At 41.6% G+C, this 13,544-nt stretch overlaps 1 protein-coding gene across 1 annotated transcript in view; it reads left to right on the top strand.

The window, feature by feature from the left end:
- Positions 1–13,544, top strand: part of MTMR1 (myotubularin related protein 1) — a 142,683-nt gene that overhangs the window by 80,471 nt on the left and 48,668 nt on the right. The window lies entirely within an intron of this gene.

The raw sequence follows: 13,544 nt of genomic DNA, 5'->3' as shown, positions 1-13,544 counted from the left end.
CCCTCCTCCTGACATGACCTCCCAACAAAAAAAATTTCCCTGGTGGCTCCCCCCCCCTCAAGTACCTTATCTTAGAGGCAGGAGTGATGCCTACTCATTTCTGCCTCCTGCACCGCCAATTTCACCGGGTGGGGATGGGGTTGGGAGGTCAGTCCGACACATAAAGGAAAAATTCACTCCTTCCTTTAGTTACGGTGCATGCAAAGGGGGTTTGGGTGGAGTGCTGCTAGACATCAGGGCAATTGTTTTTTTGTTTTTTTTTTTAAGTCAGGGTGGTAATTGCTGGTCATGTCACCCGTCCTGTCTGGTCCTGAGCCAGTCGCCACTCAAACCCTTACAGGTAGGATGACATTTTGCAGTGAGCTGTGGGTTACTGCCATGATTTTAATGCAGCAGTAATTTCCATTCTCATTGCCTATAGAATGCTAGAGCCCAACCAAAACCAGGATCTTCAATTTCTCCTGAAACTAAATCTGTGACTGAAATTGGCCGCATGGTTTCAGCAGAAACCAAAATTGAAACTACTCCTCCCTAGCCCGCCTGGGCCTACCTTAAGAAGCAAGCCCTAGTGGTCTGTTCAAGGGCAGCAATGAACCCCACTTATTCCTGCCCCATGCTGCTGTTCTGTCGAAATGGCTGCTGAGACTGGCGTTGTAGGTCTCAGCAGTCACGCCTGTGCTGGTTCCAACTTCCACTTGCAAAATGACTGTGGGGACCTCACTTGGCAGCTATTTCGACGGAGCAGCAGCACGGGGCAGGAATAAGTGGGGTTTGTTCCTGCCCCCAGAGACCTCAAGACCACCAGAGTTTTCTTCGTAAGGTAGGCCCAAGTGGGATGAGGGAACAGAGTGTGATCGCAGGGGAGAGGAGTTTTGGTTTCAGATGAAAATGCACGGACATTTTCAGCCGAAACCTGGATTTTGGGCCAGTACCAAAACCAAAATTCATTCAGCCTCTATAGCATGCCATGGCTGTTTTGGGGCACTAATTTCGCAGTAGAGCCGTGGTTATACCACAAAGCTTTCTGCATAGGCCCATGTCTGGTTAATGGGTCTGTTCCACAGTGTGCCTAATTGTGCATTATTCACACTTGTCATTCAGGGCTAGAAGGATAATGAGCATGACACTCTGGAACTTTATCTTCTCAGCCCATAGAGCTGCATTCAGTTTTGAAGTGTAATAATTTCACAGGAGAGGTCCTTGAAATGTAAAGGAGCAGTCTTTGAACATAACAAAAAAGGAGGGAATGTCTGCCTCATCCACAGAGGGATATTGTCTTCTAGTCACTGGTGTGATTCAGTTAAATCAGACTAGGGCTTAGTGTGCTTATCACCACTTTAATGAAATTCAGGTATGTCCCACCTAACTGCCCCACCATTCCATCATTTTCTCTGTGATGGAATTTTCAGCTCCTTTTGATCTTTAAAAAAAGATGCCCTTGCCAGATGAGCTTTGGCTTGTGCTGTATATATTCCTTGTACTCGGATATCCACAATGAATATTTGTGAGAGAGATTTGCATGCAGTGGAGGCAGTGCATGCAAATATCTCTCAGAAATATTCAGTGTTTATCCTAAAAACCTGACTGGAAGGGGTGCCTCCAGGATCAGGTTTGGGAATCACTGCTCTAAACAAATAATTTCCAGTTAGACGAGGGATTCCTCAAGGGTCAGACCTTTGAGCACTATTTAATTTGTTTTTGGCCTCTTTAGGGTTCTGTATTTAAAGAATTGAAAATGTCATATAGGATGTACGCAGTCGCAGACAATATTCAAATTGTTTTCCCCCTTGAGAGAGATTTCCTGGATCCAAGCTCTCAATTGATGCAATATTTTCATAAAATCAATCAGTGGATGTTTAAACATAAGCTGTCTTTGAACTTATCCAAAACTGAAATTATATGTGGGAGATCTAGACCCTGCTTTACAAACTGTTTTGTCATATCAAGGCATGTCGTTTTCTGTAAAATCTTGCTTGCTTAATTTAGGCGCCCTAATTTTGTTTTTGTTACATTTGTACCCCACACTTTCCCACTCATAGCAGGTTCAATGCGGCTTACATATTATATACAGGTACTTATTTGTACTTGGGGCAATGGAGGGTTAAGTGACTTGCCCAAAGTCACTTTCAATCCAAAATCAGGTGGATCAAGTGATCATTACTTCTTTTTTCAGTTTCACCGTTTGAATAAATTGAGGAACATGTTGCCTGCAACTGATTTTCAGACAGTCATGCTGAGCTTGGTCCTTACTAGAATTAATTACTGTACCTCTTTGTATTCAGGAATGCCATCTGCCTGAACTCAGGCTTTGCAGATTGTCCAGAATGCGGCTGCTTGGCTAATTGCTGATTGTTCAAAGATTGATCCCATTACTCCTGTACTGAAGGAATTACACTGGCTGCTGGTGTTGCAGAGTGCATTATAAGATTTTTTTATTTATAAGATTTATGCTGAAGTGCCTGGGTATTTCAATTATATTTGAAAAAATATATATTCCATCACATTCGTTGAGATCAGTATCAAATAAGCAATTATATAGTCCGAATGCTATGGCATATCATTACTTAGAGGTTTGAAATCGTGCATGTTCTGTGGCAGCCCTCTTTTTGTGGAATAAACTTCCTGGTTATTTAAGATGTTGGTCTAGTATACAACAATTTAGGAAATTATTAATAACTTATTGCTTTATGAAAGCTTTCTAGTAGACTGAAATTTTTAAAATATTTAGAAGTGTATTTTATAGATTTTAAGTTATTTACATAGTAACATAGTAGATGATGGCAGAGAAAGACCTGTACGGTCCATCCAGTCTGCCCACAAGATAAACTCCTATGTGCTAATTTATGTGTATACCTGACCTTGATTTGTATCTGCCATTTTCAGGGCACAAACCATAGAAGTCTGCCCAGCACTAGCCCCGCCTCCCACCACCGTCTCTGCCACCCAATCTCCGCTAAGCTTCTGAGGATCCATTTCTTCTCAACAGGATTCCTTTGTTTCTCTCACGCATTTTTGAATTCTGTTAACGTTTTCCTCTCCACCACCTCCCTCGGAGGGCATTCCACCACTCTCTCCGTGAAAAAATACTTCCTGACATTTTTCTTGAGTCTGCCCCCCTTCAGTCTCATTTCATGTCCTCTAGTTCTACTGCCTTCCCATCTATGGAAAAGGTTTGTTTGCGGATTAATACCGTTCAAATATTTGAACGTCTGTATCATATCACCCCTGTTTCTCCTTTCCTCCAGGGTATACATGTTCAGGTCAGCAAGTCTCTCCTCATACGTCTTGTAACGCAAATCCCATACCATTTTTATAGCTTTTCTTTGCACCGCTTCAATTCTTTTTACATCCTTAGCAAGATACAGCCTCCAAAACTGAACACAATACTCCAGGTGGGGCCTCACCAACGACTTATATAGGGGCATCAACTCCTCCTTTCTTCTGTTGGTCACACCTCTCTCTATACAGCCTAGCAACCTTCTAGCTACGGCCACCGCCTTGTCACACTGTTTCGTCGCCTTCAGATCCTCGGATACTATCACCCCAAAGATCCCTCTCCCCGTCTGTACATATCAGACTCTCACCGCCTAACACATACATCTCCTGTGGATTTCTACTCCCTAAGTGCATCACTTTGCATTTCTTCGCATTGGATTTTAATTGCCAAACCTTAGACCATTCTTCTAGCTTCTGCAGATCCTTTTTCATGTTTTCCACTCCCTCCCGGGTGTCCACTCTGTTACAAATCTTAGTATCATCCGCAAAAAGGCAAACTTTTTTTTATTTATGTCCTGCAAATGGCGTTTTCTGAATAGATATGATCCGTTTTGATTGTATGTTTATTTTAATTATGTATGAGTTTTTGTAACCCACTTTGAGTAAAGTGGGCTATACATTTTTAAATAAAATTTCTAATTTCACCATACTGTACTATAAAAAGTAAACATGTAAACAGTATGTGTGCATTTCTTAAATCACCTGATTACCATGTAAACCCAGTGTAAAGCAAAACAGGGCAGTCCAGTAGTATATGTAATCCTTGGTTGGTAGGTTAGTTCTTAATGTCTGCCTGGTTCAAAGTACCCTGGTTACAGGTTCAAAAATACGCTTGGTTAGACAGAGGGTGTAGTGGACCAGTCTGAGATGAATCGGTGATCAGATAAAGATGACTAGACCCCACTAGAGATTGGCAAGACCTGTAGAGTACAGATTCAGGGATTTACTAAATATATAGATATTAGTCTCATCACTTTCTGGAGGGCTTGCCCAAAATGCTTGATTTCTCACAGTTGTGCATGGATTTAATGAAATACATACTGTGGCATATTCTTCCTGTGTATTTGCCCTTGATAGTTCCAGGGAAGACTCCATATGGCTTTCAAATCAGCATGCGTCCATCTTGGTGCTAACTAGTACATTTAAGGTGAAATTACTAAATAAAGGATAAATAAGTCTTTACCCAAAATTAACACAGCTGAAGATTCTCTCGGATACAAAGTCTCTTTAGATGTTTATCCTTGCTTTAAGTTCAAGAGGAAAAAGCTTCCCACCGAGCAAACGTATCCTATTCCAATATACAAAATTTATCAAAATGAGTTCTCAGAAGTCCCTTAATTGCATCTCTTTAATTTCTTTGACCAAACTACTCATGCCCCAACTTAAGTCCCCACGGTCTTTCAAAACCAGTAGTTCTCTCTGTTGTCAGAGTGGATTATATAATTATCAATCTTGGAATACCTCTTTTCATTTCTTTTCCACTCCCAGGTTTTTAGACTGACTAGCTTTAAAGCAGCATTTTCCCAGTTGGCTAGCTCAGTTTGTCACAGCCCTACACAAATAGCTTCTTAGAGTAATTTAGCTGCCTACTACCTGCACAGCTGTGTGACAAGAAAGTTCACCTGGGTTTACTTTTAAGTCCAGATTTTTATTCGTCTGTCTGCCATTGGTCCAGCACCTCAATTTCTTCCTCTCCTAAGGGTTTCTGGTAATCTCCAATGGTCTCCAGCAATGGTCTCTGGATAAATGCAAAGTTCAGGTTCAGCCTCCTCAGCAATCACAATCACCTTAGATTTGGTGATGGAACATCTCTTCCCCATCTAGTGGGAGGCAGTCTTGTATGGCTCCAAGGAATCTGAAGCTCCTCCTCCTCTAAGATGATTGGTTCCTTTTTAATTGCAGGGAGTGTTCTAGGTAACTCAGATGTCTGCTGCCTAGGTAATATTTTTGAACCTCCCGATCCCTGGTTCTGTCAGTCCTTTCTCTTCCTGCTGGGTTTTTTTTTTTTTTGCCTTTGCCTGCTGGGGAGGTTTCCTTCTGCTCTCGCTTTCTTACCACAATACCTGGTTTTTGCCAGGTACTTGTGACCTAGATTGGCCACTGTTGGAAACAGGATACTGGACTAGATGGACCATTGGTCTGACTCAGCTTGGCTGTTCTTATACCCAGTTATCAAGTATGGCCAGAGTATATATTTATTTATGCATTCTTGTATCCCACTATTATCCAGAAACAAGTTTCAGTTCAAAGTGGCTTACAATTTACGTTTTGGTGGACTTACAATAGTGTTGGTAGTATCTGGTTACATTGTGCTGTGAGATTGCATATGCCTGAAACAGCAGGTGGTGTGGCATTATTTGTGCTGATAAGCAATAAAATGGTGATCACGTTGACGACCAAAGATGGAACCATAAGGTTGTCTTTTGGCATTTATAATTAATTTTTTTTGAATAATTTATTCAAGCACAGATAACACTGAATGTTCACTTTGTTTTTCTACAGTTAAAGATGTGATGTATATCTGTCCATTTATGGGAGCAGTGAGTGGAATGTTGACAGTGACGGACTTCAAAATGTACTTCAAGAATGTGGAAAGGGTGAGTGTTAAGTGTGTGTATATTTTCCTTGTTACTGTTCTTTACAAGAGCATGGGCTCTTAATCCAGTCCTCAGGAAATAGTTTGGTTTTCAGGATACCCACAGCGAATATGCATGAGAGAGATTTGCATACAGTGGAGGTGCATGAAGATTTCTCACATGCATATCCATTGTGGATAGTCCTTGAGACACATTCAACCAGTCAAGTTTTCAGGCTAAGTTGAGAACCCCTGCAATAATCTTGGCATTCTCTAGCAATTTTAGATTTTTATCAGCAAGTCCTATCTTTTTAATGAAAGCCTCCTTGGGAAGACAGTTTTACAAATTGATAAAAGTATAAAATCTACTTCACATAAGCCCAAAGTAGCCTGAGAACAGCAGGAAAAAATACAATTATATAAATATATGGGAGGCTAGAGACTCAAAACTATCGCCCAAATGCAGAGCACCATTTCTCCAGATCTGGATGCCATACCTGCAAACTCTTAGCCCTAGGGGACGTAGTCTGCTTCTCAGTGCCTGATAAAGTCGAAGGGAAGTGGGGGGAGCGAAGGCTGCCTGGAATTGGGGATCGAGACAGGAGCCGCTTGCTGGGGGGGGTAGGAGAGGGGAGCAGTTTGGGGGTAGGTAAAGGAGGCGGTTGGATGGAGTGGGGGCTGATGTGTTATGGTGGAGAAAATGTATCTTGAATAAAGTCAAAATTGCAGGAAACCTTGGACATGTTCTGGTATCCCTGGGTCAGAGGGATGCTCCTTTTGACAGAGACTGGACGCCGTGTAAATAGGTGGCTTTTCAGATACATGGAGAGATCGGATCGGGCATACATTTCAGCCCATCCTGGAAAAAATCAACATGCTCCCGCAACTGTGAAGAACAATGGGGGTGGGATGGCGACGGGAGGGGGAGGGGGTATACAATAAAAGTTTGACACGGTTTCAATGTTATGAGGTCAAAATACTGTACATTTTCTGCGTTCTATAATAATGCAATTATTGTGATGTATCACATATCGAGGTGTCAATAAAATAGTTGAAACAAAATAGATGTACGCATTAATGTTCTAACTTCTAAACTGTAGGACCCGCATTTTATCCTTGATGTTCCTCTTGGTGTGATCAGCAGAGTTGAAAAGATTGGTGTGCAGAGTCATGGTGACAACTCATCTGGTATTGAAATAGTTTTAAGGTAAAGCATTTGATTTTTGCTTAGAAACATACTTGTTCAAACTGTTTTCATTTTGATACATTTTGATGAATATCTACAGTGCAAAATTTACTTATGTGCTCTAAAATAGGAAGCTGTTACACTTGTCTTACATTTAAAAACTACTATTTTTTGATAGACATACATATACACATACATTTAGACACTTGTATCCTGCAAAGTCCCATAAGAGCTCCATGTGGCTTACAGTTAACAATAACCTGGGCATACCCAGGGAGCTAACAAAGTTAAAATTACAAGGGAAAGTAGAGAAACAAAATTACATCATTTTTTGAGAAGCTCTGAGAGAAGAGGGCATTTCTCTGGGTAAGTGACATCATTTGCTCTGTGCTTGGTAACTTAAAGGAGGAATTGTAGGATAGTGATAAACACAGAATTAAAAAAAAAAAGAAATCAAACTTTATTAGCTAGTCTCCATACCCTTTTCCCCATAGTTTTAAAGCTTGAATTTTCTGTCACAGCATTAATGGATAAACTCTAGAAGGCACAGCAGGGCCTAGTACAGTCTTAGAAAAAAATAAAAAAGAGAGAAACAAACATTATTAACTAGTTTCCATAGTGTACAACCCTTTTCCCCATAGCTTTAAACTGACATTTTCTCTAGAGGTAGAAACTTAACAGCCAAGTATTAAAAAGGATAGTAGCAAGGCTAAAACTGTCATAGAAGAAAGTAATTTTATGTTCTTTGCCTGCTGAAGAAGTAGCACTACTACTGACCTGAAGCAGGTGTTAATTAAGGTGTGAGGAAGTAGAATATTTGCAAAGGTTACTAAGGGTAATCTGAATACTGGGTTAGCTTCAAAGGGTTTGTTTGAAGCAGTCTCCTTAGAATCCAAACAACATAGAGAGAGGAAAGGTCCTACTTCTCTTCTCTCAGAACTTCTCAGAAAGAAAGTTAACATTTCTCTGGATAAGTGACATTATTTTGCTCTGTACTTGGTAACTTAAAGATTGGGTTTATTTTAAAATATGTTTATTAAGCATTTGTGTAGCAAACATACAATGATGCAAATTCTGAGGTAAACATAGTAGTTTCCTTAGCGTCCCTCCGGACCGGACCAGGATTGGACTGATGGGTTGTGCTCGCCTACCAGCAGGTGGAGACTGAGAAAAAACTCTGACTCTAGACAGCCAATAGGAGCCCTGGCCATGTGACCTTAGCCTCAGTATTTCTCAGTCTCCCAGCAGGTAGGAAGTGAGCCCATTAGTCTCTCTCCTTTTCTCTTTAGATATTACAGATATTTGTGATAATTCTTCTGTGCCTGGAATCTTATTTAGAGGCTTGACAGGGTTTCCTTTCTCTTCTTTCTTTGACAGCCTCGGGGGTGTTAAACTCGAGTGTCTCGAGTCCACCCCCCTTCCTCCCCATCTCCCTGGCTTAGCAGGGAAGGGCCGTCCCTTTCTCTGGAAAGGTGTACCGTCTTTGGGAGAGGCAGCCACTTTTAACAGGCAGCTGCTTTAAAAGAATTAAATCAAATAAAAGGAAATTCAAAGAAGCAGCCTTTCTTTCCCCAGACTTCTAACGAGCAGGCAGCTCCAGTGTTTTATTATGATTGAGGGGTTATAAAAAAAAAAAAAAAACAAATAGAAGAAAATAATTCAGTGTCTGTGACTTTAAACAGCGATTTTTCTCGTCAGATTTAATTTTCTCCATTTTCTTGCGTTTTGGTGGCGGCAGTTTAAACAAATGAAAAAAAAAAAAAAAAGAAAGGTGCGAACCGCGTAAGCGCGGCCACCTGTTTTTTCCGATATGGCTTAAAAGTTCAAACAGCTGCTGTCGGTCAGCGTTGCGCAGTTCACGCAGCCGGAACGTGTAAATTTTGCTCTCCCTTCAAGGTTTCTTCGGGTCCGGTGCTGCCTCCAGTTTTTTCGGGGCCTTTTTCGCCGGCTGTTGTTTCTTCCGCCGTTCCACTGGGCTCCGCTTGTTCGGAGGTGTCGGGCACGCTGTTGACGATCGCCACAGGGCCAGTGGAGCGAACGGCGGCCATTTTGTTTCTCCCTCCATCTTATCAGTCGGGGATCTCTCTGCTGAAGGTAAGGCTGCAGTTCATAGAGCAGTTCGGCTCCAAGATGTGTACACTTTTGTATGTGCTGAACGGCGTATTCTAAAATGCTCTTCACATCAGCAGGCAATATTTGGTTGAAAGGGGGCTCCTTTCATATATGGATATATAACAAGCTTTTCTTCTTTTAAATTTCTATGTATCACGGGGCTGTTAACACTAGTTTTTTCTGGTGCTCAGTCATTTTTCATTGCCTGGTGGAAAATCTACATCTTATCATAATATCATAATTCATTTCAAGCATTTTCCTCAATAGCTGTAGTATTATACAGTGTTTTAAGAACTTTAGAAACTTTCTCTAGGCATAGAGTAAATTTCTGTCTTTCTCATTCCCTGGTGAATAGAACTACATTGTCTAAGAGTCAATTGATTGGTACTTTGCAATTCTGACCATAATATCTTAGTTCCTTTCAAGCATTTTACTCCATGCGTATGATGTTATATAGTGTTTTAAGAACTTAACAGACACTCTCAATGGCTGTAGTGTTATACAGTGTTTTCTTTTTCCGACTTTAAGAAGCCTTCTCTAGAGGCATACAGTATATTGTTCAGATGCCATGGGGATATATCAGCTCTTTCATATTCTCTGAGGGACAGTCCTGTCTACCAAGCTCCCAGTCACTCAGCTGCCTTAGCAGGCATGCTTTATTCATGTCTTCCCTTCTTTTCCAACTGCCTTGAAGCCTCTCATTTTTCATTTTAGCTTTCTTCTGGTTTTTACAGGACATATGGTCACTTAGAGAATAAAGTCATCCTTTCACTTAAAGATAGTGGACGGTCCTCAAACCATCTACTCGTGTTTGTCTCTACTCTATCAGTTCAGCATTGGCAGATTATAAACATCCTGGTTTGGTCCAGTATGCCTATACATACCATCTGCTATCTCTTCCTCTTCCTTAGAGACCTGATGTTATATCAAGCTTTCTTGAATTCAGATACAGTCTTGTCTACACTGCCTTCACCAAGTGGCTGTGGCACAACTTCACTTTTTTTGTTACAGGTAATTTCCAAGTTTGTCCTTTTTCATTTTCATTCTATGCGCCTTCACTCCAGAGTGTTCTTTCAATTGGAAGGGGATTCACTCACTTCCTGTGTATTTATACCATAGGTACATAAGTATGGTTATGCTGGGTAAGGCCTAAAGTCCATCAAGTCCAGCATTCATATCTAATGGGCATAGGTACATAAGTTTTGCCATTCTGGGGAAGCTCAAATGTCCACCTTTCTACAGCCAGAACAGCATTAAAGAAAAGAAAAAAAAAAAAAAAACCTCTCACGAGAGTATCGAACAGAAATCTCTGCTCCAAAAGCAAGGCTTTGCAGTAATTCTGCAAACTAACGCATACAATATTTGCCATGGCTGTTCACCACTAGAAACACCGGGGACCCTGGGCCTAGGTTCGGTGTTTTAACCTGAAACAAGCTCAACATTCATATCTATTGGGTGTGAGTCTGGTACTACTACTACTACTTAACATTTCTAGAGCGCTACTAGGGTTACGCAGCGCTGTACAAATTAACAAAGAAGGACGTTCCCTGCTCAAAGGAGCTTACAATCTACATCTCAGTGAGGGAGGACACATGACCGTGGTACGTGGATTAGTGGTATGTGGATTAGGGAGATCCAAGAAATTACAGGCCGGTGAATCAGACGTTCATACTGGGACAATTTTTTTCTGTCTGGAGCGTACTACCATAGCTGGTGGACTCCTATATTCAGAACTTTCTATATTCAGAACTTACCCAACTATGGAACGCCATAGAGATAGGGTTGGAGTTTGTAGCCCTATTTAACTGGTGTCCTTGGTCACCCTTCCTCTTCTCCTCAGGATCCAGAGAATGGCTAGTTTTTTGCTTATGCATTAACCGGTCATTTTCAGCAGTACTCTCTCTTCCGTTCTTTTATAGATCTAAGAGGATGTTCATTGCGCTCTTAGGGTCATTTCATTCTTACCTAGACGACTGCCTAATTGGAGAAAGTCTTATCAGCAGAGTTCTCAGGTCACGCACCGGGTGTTGCATTTCTTACAGTCTCTAGGTTGGGTGGTGATTGTAGCCAGGCCTCTCATTTGATCTCTCATCAGATATCTCTGATTTTCTCTTTGTTTAGTCAGGTTGGCGCACAGTCTTTTGTCTCCTCTGCAAACATCCCAGTTTATATTTTTCTTGGTGACCTTGGGCCTTCGGCCATTTCCTCGCTCTATTCTGCAGAATGCAATTTTACTTTCTAATGCCCAAGAAGGAATTTTCCTTCATCCTATTGCGAATCTCAGGGTCATCAATCGCACTATTTAAGTGTCATCTAGTTATCTCAAGAACCTTAGTTCTGTCATTGGGATGCTTCGTGCAGTACACTTTTTGGCAGAAGTTTGTTTGTATATATTTTTTTTTTTTTCTGGGGGACCTCAGCAATTCGTTTTACCTTCGGGTGAATTTTGTTTTCCCTACTGACAAACAAGGCGGAGAGAGCTATGTTGGTCCTTGCCATGGCAATGGGTTATGTCATCCGCCAAGGAGGAGTTAAGAGTATACTCTTGAGTTTGTACTCATTTTTTCTTAGTTGTGTCACCCTGCATTTAGGTGAATGGACTCTCATTTTTTCAGTCTTACTTCCTCACTGCGACACTTCAGGGCTATCTCTTTTTGCCTTCAGGCTCACGAACATTTCTTGCTTCTTCCGTTCAGCAACAGTCTTGACGGAGACAGGGACAGATGCCAATGTCCAGCAGGGGTTTTTCAGCCTTCTTTATGCGTTTCTTCCATCATCTCACTAGGTGTTTACGCAGAACCAAGGCACCCTTCTACATCCGGACCCCCAGTCACTCAAACTTATGGCGTGGTTACTGGGTCTGCAACATCTTTGATATTTTCGCAGGAAGTACTTCAAGTTTTAATTGCTTCCAGACAGAAATCTACATTAAAGTCCTATGAATCAAAGTGGCGACGGTTCACTCTGTGGTACTCCTCTCGCCACTTTATTCCACAAACAGTATCCATTTTGCATGTTTTGGAATATCTTCTGCATCTTGCGAAATCTTGTCTGTCTTACTCATCCATTAGAGTTCATTTGGCAGCTCTATCAGTGATGCATGATACTGTTGACAACCGCACGCTTATGCAGCATCCACTGTCAAAGCGGTTTCTTAAAGGAGTCCTGAACCTGTACCTCCCGCTTCGTCCACCAGCTAGGTGAACTAGGTGAACAGACTCTTAAAGTTCTGTTTTCTAGTAGCCATAACTTTTTCTATAAAGTTTTCCTCTTCAAGCAGTGTTTCCCAGTAGCCATTGCAGCAAGTAGATCTATGTGTGGAATACTTCTACGGTTGGTAACTTCTTTTCGGTCTGCTGTAGTTTAAAGTTTTCACCTTTCCCAATCGGTTTTTTCTTATTGGTTTTGTCCTTCTAGCCAGTAGGCGTAAAGTTTTTCATTGTTTCTAACCCGCTATATCGCGAAGGATCAAGGAAAGAATGTCTATTTCTCTTCTCGCTGAGAGGGCAGTTCCACAGCGTATTACAACATATTCCACAACTTCAGAAGCGGGCTCTATTCTTACTATGGCGATTTTTGGTGCTCTCGTGACATTGGTAAGTTGGCAACTTAGTCCTAGTTCATTTTATTTGCTCATTGGGACACACTACCTGTTAGTTGTCGCCAGGTGGCCTATGCAGCATGAACATTTCCTCTGCAGTTTTCATAGGGTCCCTCCTTCAGATTACTGCTTTGTACTTCCCATCAGTCCAATTCCTGGTCCGGTCCGGAGGGACGCTAAGGAAGGAGAAATTAGATCTTACCTGCTAATTTGCTTTCCTTAGTCCCTCCGGACCGACCAGGGCCCCTCCCATGTTCTCTCTACTCTTTAGCTTCTTATTTAAGTAGGAAGTGTATTCAGTAGGAAGTGTATTCATTCCTTTACGATTCGTGGAACAATACTATATATATACAGAACTTTACGTGGTCTATACCACTTCTCTGGTGGTTGCTGGTGAGCTCAATTGCTGGAATCTATCTATAAAACCTTAAATACGCCATAACACTTCTCTGGTGAGAGTTGTGGCTGAGCTCAGTTGCTGGAATATCTATAAAACCTTAAATATGATTTACCACTTTTCTGGTGAGAGTTGCTGGTAAGCTCAGTTGATGGAATATATATAAAATCTTAAGTGGGCCATACCACTTCTCTGGTGAGAGTTGCTGGTGAGCTATAAGACAAGTGAGCCATACCACTTCTCTGGTGAGAGTTGCGGGTGAGCTATATTATACGTGAGCCATACCACTTCTCTGGGGAGAGTTTGGTGAGCTATATATACGTGAGCCATACCACTTCTCTGGGAGAGTTGCTGGTGAGCTATATACATGAGCCATATCGCTTCTCTGTGAGAGTTG

The sequence above is a fragment of the Microcaecilia unicolor genome, chromosome 7 (assembly GCF_901765095.1).
Source record: "Microcaecilia unicolor chromosome 7, aMicUni1.1, whole genome shotgun sequence".
Taxonomy (NCBI): Eukaryota; Metazoa; Chordata; class Amphibia; order Gymnophiona; family Siphonopidae; genus Microcaecilia; species Microcaecilia unicolor.
Note: the sequence above shows the minus strand (reverse complement) of the source record. Positions and strands in the feature narration are given on the sequence as shown.